The sequence below is a fragment of the Chanodichthys erythropterus genome, chromosome 13 (assembly GCF_024489055.1).
Source record: "Chanodichthys erythropterus isolate Z2021 chromosome 13, ASM2448905v1, whole genome shotgun sequence".
NCBI lineage: Eukaryota > Metazoa > Chordata > Actinopteri > Cypriniformes > Xenocyprididae > Chanodichthys > Chanodichthys erythropterus.
The window spans coordinates 36,703,644-36,714,238 of NC_090233.1; the positions used below are offsets into that span (position 1 = coordinate 36,703,644).

At 40.4% G+C, this 10,595-nt stretch overlaps 1 long non-coding RNA gene across 1 annotated transcript; it reads left to right on the top strand.

Annotated features, from left to right (window-relative positions):
* The first annotated feature begins 6,138 nt into the window (after window positions 1-6,138).
* On the top strand, window positions 6,139-10,595 carry LOC137034896 (uncharacterized). Its single transcript, XR_010897005.1, has 3 exons — window positions 6,139-6,652; window positions 9,288-9,557; window positions 9,693-10,595. It is a non-coding gene; the product is annotated as an uncharacterized lncRNA (long non-coding RNA).

Below are 10,595 nucleotides of genomic sequence, written 5' to 3' on the forward strand. Positions count from 1 at the left end.
TGGTCCGAAGGAGCCAGCGAGATGGACTGGGGAGCGCTAACCCGGCTCGCAGAGACCGTACAAGCAGGACCAAAGGGACCACCGGTTTACCCGCAGCAGGGCAGCGAGGTGGAACACAAGGACGCGGCTCGGGGGGCTCTCTTTGTGAGGCGGCCCGAAGCGGCGTCACAGTGTTCTAGGCAACACTTACCTGGCTCCACGGATGGACAGAGGGAGCAGTCGAGGCTTTGGCTGCCCGCTGCTGTCCGCTGGCGACAGAAGAGGGGGATGAGAGTGGTGAGGTTTTTCACCTCCCACTGCTCGCCAAACCCTCTTCAGACCTGGAAATGGAGGAACTGCTCTTTTAAATTTGGGTACCGCTGCCTCTTGGGTCAGTGGCGGAACAGAAACAAACCCAATAAAAGGATTTACCACCTGGCCCTCCTCCAGGGGTGGAAGAGCAGCCCCACCCATCTCTGGGTCGCCCGTCTCAGGGGTGATTCTCACCAACCAGTTAAACAGCTGCAGAGACGGGAGGCGTCATCTCCCCGCAATGGATACAGCAGAGCCTGCTGGGCCGGAGTTTCTTGCAGGGGACGACACCCTTGGCGACGAGCAGACTGAGGGGCGGCCCAAGAGGAACTCCATGGTTTGTCAAGGGAAGCTCCCCGATCCGCTACTAACTGAGGAGAACCGCTGGGCTCATTCCTCGATAGTGTCACCGAAAAGGCCACCTCGTAAGATGGGAGCACTGAGAAAGCATTTAGCTTGACAACCTCTCACACCTCAAAAGGTAAGCCAGGGGGCACTTCTGGACCACTGAGGTGGACATCGTCTGGCTGAGGGCCTGCGCCGTGACTTTGATCACGGTTAGTCAACAAGCGCAGCTCAACCCCAGCACAGAACTACCCTCATGCAAAAAGAGTGCCTTGGCCTCACATGCAGGGTGGGTGTGGTCTGTGTACAGCCACCCGTTCCAAGAGGGTAGTGAGAGAGGAAAATACTGCCAACACTGCCGCAATACTGCCACGTTTTCCATGCACATCTGGAAGACCCAGGAAACATGGCTGTAAACTCCGAATCTGAGTCAGCATAAGCACACACCATTACAGTGGGCAGCGTCACCCTCATTTCCAGAGCATAACAGCACTCCCTCCGATGCTGCAATCGACGTCTGTCCCTCAGCTGGAGCTCTGAATGAAATGCTAGGTTCCCCTATGAAAAGGACCAGCAATTCAATCCAGAAACTGCACAGCTTGCAATGCGCTAGAGAGGGAGGGGCCCTAGGGGGTTGGTTCCCCGAAGGAACCCCTAAACCTCATGTCACCCAAGCCATATCAGCAAAGTAGACCTCTTCTGGTGCACCAGAGAGGGCGCTACAATGGAGATTATGCAAGGGAACCGCGCATCTAGAGCGCCGAGCGAGCGCTGGGTTGCCGTGACAACCCGCGCTGCAGCCCGGCAGCTCGACGGCACACGACACGCAGAGGAGCGAGAGGTTTGCTCTCGTTGATCTCCACGGTCTCCCAGAGTGTCGGGCAGACCCGCGGCTGTGCTTTTACACACAAGCAGCAGCTGGCCAACAACAGAGGGGACTCAAGCTTCCCGGAGAAAGAAGAGTCACGACCGGCGTGTCGACGTGATCATGTTCTCATATGAAAACATGAACACCCACGAACATCATTTCATCACGCGCCCAGACATGTGAAACGGTGATCGTGGCCGTCAGTGAGGACAGGAACGACCGCATCCAGAAACACAAGTAGGATGTCGTCTTTAAAAAGACGCGAATCTACTTGTGTAAGCTCTTTCAGGGACTTTACTCTTTTAGAAGTGCTGAAGCACGCAGGGGAACGGCCACCGCAACACAGACAGGGATTGTGTGCAGCCTGTCGTGTGCTTTCTCTCTCTCTTTGAAGGCGCTCACTCTTACCAGCCGTAAAAACGACTTTTCAGCGCTCAAAAACAGAAAAAGAGAGGACTTCGACCCCGCTGCTATGCTGTTCGCCCGCACTCGGAAAAAAAGAGAAGTTCAACCAAAAAGCTTTACTCGTCTTCTAGCAGACACTCGCTTGCAGAGAACAGGAACAAACACCGTTCGGCTCCGAAGCGAAAAACTGAAGATGCAACGCACCTGCTGCTCATTATATACCTGCGCTGCGAGGCGAGCAGCTGATGCATATGATTGCATGCCAATGTGCATTGGCTCGTTTAGTTACACTCGAAGTAGATTGGCCTCTCTAGCGAGATTCCTATTCGTCGGTCTGTCCGACGTACGTCGAACGTGACCGACTGAATGGGAACACATACATGCAACAAGCACCATAGTGGCAGATACATTAATATTTGCAGGTATAATATTTGTGTATACAGTCTTTATGTAGGGCTTTGTATGTGTGTGTGTGTGTCTGTGGGTGCGTGCGTGTATTTTCCTTTTTATGACCGTTTGGAATTCGGTCCTGTCTCCTCGAAACCCGATCCGTGGGGTTCGCATCTCCTTTGAAGTCACAGAGGAGAGTTTTGGGACTTATCGAAATAGTCATAAAAAAGAGTCTCGTGATCCATTAATGTCTGCCGGGCCGGAATCGATGTAAGATTTACAAACCAAAGTCCCGTGAATTGAGGCTTAAACACAGTTTATGGTGGGACCTGCTCATCCTTGAGACTGTGCAGACCCTACAAAGATCAGAAAAATGTCACGAGCAGAAACACAAGAACTACAACTGACTTCAGTGTCAAACTAGTTTGACATTATTTTTTTCATACATGTACAGAAGTTCTTGTTGGGAATTAACAGATATGGATGTTGATGTTTTATTGGAAATAAAAATGTATTGAAGTTTGCAGTCACCATTGTGTTGACAAGTCTCTTTTACATTTGCTTTTTCTGGCTGCTGTAACTGAGTGTTTATAAAACACATGGCAGGAAAAAAGCCAACATAAAGTTGGTCAGGTGTTTGGCTGTTGTGATGATTCTGTAATCAGCTTGGACTTGTCTAATTCACTGATTTATTTCTGTGTCTAGTCTTTGATTCAATGGGTTTCATCTGTATTGATTGTACTATATCTGTGACTATGTGATGGTTATGTCTTCACCAACACATAACTATCAGCACTCAACAATTTTTCTTTATATTTATTTCAGCCATAAATATATGAATAGTTAAAGCAGCCAGAGAAGAAAAAACTAATGTATTAAAAGGTCATGGGTAAAGATCTCAACTAAAGCAAATGCTGATTTCCTCAATCAAACCAAACATTTTCACCAAAATATCAACATCTAAACTTCTGTTAATTCTCAATAAGATTTCTTTTGTAGAAATAAAGTTAATCTGGTCAGTAATAAGTGTAATAATGTGTAATGGCTGGAAGACAGTTGTAGTTCTGCTCATAGTTGTAGTTTTTGCTCATATTTATTCCGTTCTTGTCCCTCTTTTCAGTGGTTCTGCTTGTTAACAGCAGGTGTTCATCATTAATGCTCAATCATCACTTAAATATAAACTTAATTATCTCACTGCAACACAGTGTCAATGTTACTTTTACTCTGTAGTGTGGACACTAGAGGATGTTCCTGTGGGGCTTAAAGGGTTAAAGGTGTAAGATAAAAAGACACACCCACAAAATATAATTTAACAGTTACAAACTGTTAGTTAAAAAACAGTCATGTACTGGCAACACTATTGCCAGTTTTATACTGTCAACACTGTTGCCAGTAGTTTAGTGTAAAATTGAGTTTTGCGGGTCACCATTGTGCTGAAGAGTAGAGCCTGTGCTTAGGTTCAGGAGAAGATTAAGAGACTTTGGTAATTATATGCTCATATTAACATATAATAAAAATTAGTTTGTAAATTTAAATGTTGTTCTGACAATTTGAGGCAGTTGGTTTCTGCAAATGAAATGAGGTAACGTGAGTTTTAATTTAGTGCATGGTATCTTTACAGTAACATACTGTAGATTACAGTAAATAACTGGCAACAGCTTTCTACCCATCAGAGGTGGGTAGTCCAGGGTTCAGAAAGTCCTGCCATATTTTTATTCCACCCACTGAAGCACTGTTAAAGTTAATGAGATAAATAAGTGATTAATTGATTAGCATGATTGACCATTATTGAAGACACCTGATGATAACAAGCAGAATCACCAAAGGAGAAAATCACAATTTTTAAGTTACCATCATCAAGGTCAGGGTTTGTTTTAGTTGAGCTCTTGACCCTTGACATTTTAATAATAGATTTTGTTTGGGCAGTTTTAACTGCATTAAAACCAACCAGACAAGCAAAGTTAAAAGATTATCTGGTGGTGTTGGTTATGTTTTCACATAATCATTGTTTGATCTGAATCACTGAACTCATTTAGAGCCCAATCTCTGAGTTAGATTTACAGTACATTATTGATTACAGCAGCACCATGATCCTACAATTTTTTTTCGTCGTTGTTGTTTTTTTTTTTAAGTTGTCCTTATTACAAAAAAAAGATAATATTTTAAGCACACACAGAGACATCAAGAATCAGCGTATGAATCTCAACAATGGTGACAAGCAACATATTCTGATAAACAGATCAACTCTGAAAATTAGAAAACAAGCTACTAAAAAGTCACAGAAAAACAGCAAAATTTAAATAGTGAGAATAAAGAAAATTACTAAGACAATTCAGCTCATAATTTATTCATGCAGCAATGCATGATGGGAGGCATGGATGAATTTTGATTGGTGGCACCCAGAATGCACTGCAACATGCTTTATATTCTCACCATGTCGGTGTGTTTAAATGAATTATTATTTTTTTTAAATCAGAACTTTAAAAAAATATGTATTTTTGTATTGATAAAGATCTTCTGCTGTAGAATCACAGTGCTGCTGTAATCAATAATGTAAATTGAACTCAGACATTGGACTCTAAAAGAGTTTGGTGATTCAGATTAAACAATGATTATGTGAAAACATAACCAACACCACCTGATCATCTCTTAACTTTGCTTGTCTGGTTGGTTTTAATGCAGTTAAAAATGCCCAAACAAAATCTAATATTAAAAAGTCAAGGGTCAAGAGCTCAACTAAAACAAACCCTGACCTCGATGATGGTAACTTAAAAATTGTGATTTTCTCCTTTGGTGATTCTGCTTGTTATCATCAGGTGTCTTCAATAATGGTCAATCATCACTCAATTAAACACGTATTTATCTCATTAATGTTTCAGTGGGTGGAATAAAAATATGGCAGGACTTTTACTTTCTGACCCCTGGACTACCCACCTCTGCCCCCCACCCAAACTTTTTTTGACCCCCCTGAAGGACATTGTTTAGGCCAGGGGTAGGCAAGTTCGGGTCCTAGAGAGCAGCTGTCCTGCTGAGTTTAGCTCCAACTCTAATCAAACACACCTGAACAAGCTAATCAAGCTCTACAGGATTACTAAGGCTATAGGCAGCTGAAGGTTTTTTTTCAGGGTTGGAGCTAAACTCTGCAGGACAGCGGCTCTTTAGGACCGAACTTGCCTACCCCTGGTTTAGGCTAATTCGCACCTTGGGCACAACCATACTATTCAATATTCATTATTCAATTTTTTTTTAAAGATATTCAGCTCACTTCATGCAGTCTCTTCCTCTGAACATGGTAAAGCAGGTCTGTGGAGCCATTACTTACCACAACCTTTGAGCTAAAAAAAAAAAATTACAATTTACAAAACAAACAATTTATACATTTCTTTTGGCCAAATGGTTATTAGAATAAAACACAAAATACAAAAAAATGTAAATGATTTGACATACCTCAGCAGCCTAAAAGCACCATTACTTTGCCCATTATGCAGATTCAACTTCAAATATAGCATTCACCAAAAGGGAAGGACAAGTAGCTGAAATGACTTCAAAGGTGAAGTTCAACCCACTTACAGGAAAGTTTTTTGCTTACCACAGAGACAGATTAGTCACACTGTTTGCACCATTTATTGGCTATGATCTCACAGTTTGAAGGAAACCAACACATGGTGTCATGAGTAATGTTCTGTAAGAAAATGTCATCCTGCGACATGACACGATCACAAATTTAAACCCAGAAGAAAAAATAACCTCCCAAAAAGCTCAACATGTAAATGTGTTTTTGTTTAGGGTTGGTGAAGGAAATTCTGCAGGAGTGGATCTCAAGGGCCAGAGATGTCCATCCCTGATCTAGATGGATTTCTCTTCACACCTGAGCACATGTTGAACAGCTACTCAGCCAGCACAGATATGTGGGGCCCAGATGGGTGTCACCTGGGCTGTCTACTGGGGCCCAGCCAGTTTTGTCCAGTTTCCATGGAGGCCCCACATGGGTTAGCCCAGATGAAATGAACAGTGCTCAGTGTGGATACTACAGGCTGTTAAATGTAACACAGAAACATGCTGGAGTTAATGAGATAATAAGGTGATAACGAGCAGAATCACAGAAGGACAGAGGAACAACAAGAACTATAACTTCAGCCACAGCCTTCGATGAAATCAACTGAAGATAAAAGACATTAAATCACTCAAGATCTGATTAAACATCTCCACAAACAGCATTACCAGCTTCACTTATTACTAACCATACTGACTTTATTTCTGACTTATATCTACAAAAGTTGTTATTGAGAATTACCAGAGGTTTAGATGTTGATTTGTTGAAAATAAGTTTGGTTTGATGTCACCATGATTGAGGTCAGTGCTTTTACTCTTGATTCTTCTAATGTTGGTTTTTCTCTGGCTGCTCTAGTTGTTGGTTTTTCTCTGGCTGGGTACTTATTAGAATTGTATGACTCTGATCTTGAAAAAGATTCATGTTAACATTTAAATTCAGTTTTATATATTATTCCAAAGCAGAGAAATTGTGCTTTAATGCTTTCTGTAACATAGTCTAATGCCCCGAAAGAAAGAAAAAAGCCAGAAAAATAGATCATGTTAACTTGACATGAAACAGAAATTGCGACTGCCCTTTTCCCCTTTTTTGACATATCTGATCATGTCAAACAAGACAACAGGGAGATACATGTTTCGATGTGTTTAAATAATAATAATAATAATAATAAAAGTGATAAAACAAAAGAAAGCAATTTGGCTTGTCATGTTACTCTTAAAGTACAAATTCAACTTTGTCTTCCAAACCACAAGCATTAACCACAAGCTATAAATAACAGTTCAGCCTTGACAGGAAATGCTCTCTGCAGTACACATTCATGGTTTAGTTGCACCAGTCAGAACCTACTTTTTGCAGTTACTTTACTCATATATGATCAGTCAACATATGCATACAGTTGCAAGAAAAAGTTTGTGAACCACTTGCAGAATCTGTGAAAATGTGAAAAAAATTGACAAAATAAGATATCATACAAAATGCACGTTATTTTTTATTTAGTACTGTACTAAGATATTTTACATGAAATATGTTTACATATAATCCATAACACAAAAATAAAATAGCAGAATTTATTAAAATATCCCCACTTCAAAGTATGTGAACCCTTGATTCTTCATACTGTGTGTGGTTAGCTGGATGATCTATTTTTTTATGTTTTGTGATGGTTGTTCATGAGTCCCTTAGGACTTTAAAAGGAATTTTCTGAAGAACAGAGCTCAGTTTAACTGCTCAGACTAAAGAGCAGTTAAACTGAGCTCTGTTCTTCAGAAAAATCCTTTACAGCAGTGACTGTATGATTTTCAGATCCATCTTTTCACACTGAGTAAAACTGAGGGACTCAACTATTAAAAAAGGTTCCGAAGAAAACACGATGCATTAAGAGACGGGAGGTGAAAAATTTTGAATAGGATGAAGATGTCCAAATTTTTCTTATTTCGTTTAAATATCATTTTTTTTTTTTCATTTAGTACTGCCCTTCAGAAGATTCAGATTAAATACAATTTACCTTGATCTTCAAATTCCAAAAGTTTTCACCCCCGGCTCTTAATGCATCGTGTTTCCTTCTGAAGCATCAGTGAATGTTTGAACCTTTTTTAATAGTTGTGTTTGAGTCCCTCAGTTGTCATCAGTGTAAAAAGACGTATCTCAAAATCATTCAGTCACTGCTGGAAAGGGTTCAAATATGCAAAAAGATCCATAAAATCCAAAGAATTTGCAGGACTTAGGGGATTTTTCTGAAGAACAGAGCTCAGTTTAACTGTCCAGAACAAACAAAAGACTCATGAACAACCATCAGAAAACACAAAAACAGCCATAGATCATCCAGCTAACCACACTGTTTGACATTTCTGTAATTTCTACAGTTATTTACCATATATCACCCAGTATTACTGCTAATTCTCTTTACAGTATATAACTGTGATTCCCTTTGCATCATGGGAATTTTCTGTGACGTCAAACACCACATACAGCGATTTACTGTATTTTTTAAATTTGCAGTATACTGTATTTGCTGTAACGGCCTCTCTGGCACCATTCCGTCTTGTTTTTTTGTACATTTGGTTTGACATGATTTGCCTAACACCGCGCGTCTACAACGCTAACAGCCCAAGGACACACTGAAGCTGCCGGACCTTTACAAAATGCAAACCTGTTTGTCCCTTGTGTCAGAAATAGCGTGAGCGCTTGTGTAACGGTGTGTAAAAGTGTTAAATTAATGCATAAATGGGGACAGCGCCATCTGTCTGCTACGTGATGGCATATAGCACGTGAAATAGGGACCACCCACAGCAGAGATAATAAGACATGCTGTGGTTAAGTCAAACATTTTCAACAGCTGGAGATTTATAAGTTAAAATGATTAAAAACACATAACTAACTGCTTTATTGCTGATTTATACTGCAATGAACTTCTTATACAACTGTTGATATGTGTTTGGCATCGAATGTGTTGTTTTATGTTGAGTTATTTTTAGTTTGTAATACGAGGCCTACTCGTGATTAATTTGTGCATTGTCTTTGTTTTATGTAGAAGTGATTTTAATTCTCCGTGCTGTTTCCTTTATTTCTATGTGTTCCCCATTGTGCAGGTATGTTGTAAGATGTGTTGTTTTAATGTTTAATGTATTAATTAATAGTTCAAATGGAATTATATAAATTCGCCGCTAGGTGGGGATGTTTACCCTTCAAATCCAATTTAATTGAATTGTTCAGTTTTTCATTTATTTGTGATAAATTCATTGAAAAGTCTATTGAAGTTGTCAAATTGAAAATTGTTAACACTATACGATCACAATGCATAAAGATTTAAGTGATTTTAAAAAGATTAAGAAAAAGAAAGAACTGTTTTAAAGAAACAGCAGAGATAAGACATGCTGTGGAAGTGATTTTAATTCTCCGTGCTGTTTCCTTTATTTCTACGTGTTCCCCATTGTGCAGGAAGACCACCCAGGCAAGACCGTCACACTTGGACTCGGAGTACCGTACATATAACGGGCCATCAGTAACGTTATACTGTCTGGGATTTGTCGTGTCGCGCCGGATCATTCAGTGCAAACAGTGATTGTATGGTTCTGTCTTTTGTTGGATCGCGTCGTTTGCGTCTGGGGTAGAGACGGAACCAGCGCGGCAGCGCCACAGTCTGCGTCCGGTGTACTGGTGCACCCCGTGAAGACTTATCCCCGAGAGAGAGAGAGACCAGCGAGCAAGGTAAAAAAAAATAAAAAAAATTATATATATATATATATATATATATATATATTTACCTCGGTAAACTGCGTTAACGTTTCATTTGACAAAAGATTTAGTAATATTTACTGCAATTTATGTATGCGTGTTTTAAAGGTCTCAACTGCAACAAAGCGCCGGTGACTGCTAGCAAGTTTTCTGTGGTAAGCTGTACTTGAAATCATATTACTTACTTAAATTTACTAACAAAAGCAATATTTTCTATTTTTTGTAAGACTGGTTTAAAAGCATGCTACAGCGACATTTTGCGGGCCACAAAGTTTATTGTCATTGTCCGTAGTATAGCTAAGCACAGCTAATGCATCAGTCACTAGCATTGTTGAATTAGCAATATGTGAAGACTAGGTAGCATTCTAAATTTGTTAACTTTTTATCAAATAAGTGACTTTGCATCATGTCTAACATTTTATTTATTACATAGCAAATGAACCAATCAGAAGATGGACCATCTACGTCAAAATCTGCTGACATATTTACAAATAATGGTTTTTACATACAGCGCGCGCGTTCACCTGCTTGTAAACAAAGTTAAGCGCTTCCGGCTATGCCAGCACTTCATCTTGAACACTAGGTGGCGGTAATACTCCTAAGGAGTGAGCAGCCAGTAACAAGTAGTAGTAGAAGAAGACCGTCGTCAGTTTAGTTCTCGCGCATGCGTCGTGGAGCTCTCGTGAACTAACGTCAGAGGCCTACAAGAGAGAAAATGAATAGTTGCATAAAGTCGTTCTTTAGTTTGTTTTTTTCGCACGAAAAGTATTATCGTCGCTTGAGTAACGTACGGTTGAACCACTGTAGTGGCATGGACTATTTAAACATTTTCTTCACTGACTTTCTGGATGGACAAGTTTGGGCCCCCTTAAAGCCAATGGAGGAGTATTCCACCGCTCATATTTAATCACAAAAATATTAATTTGTGATCCGAAGATGAAAGAAAGACTTACATGGTTGTATCAACATGAGGGTGAGTAATTACTGACAGAATTTTCATTTGTGACCCGT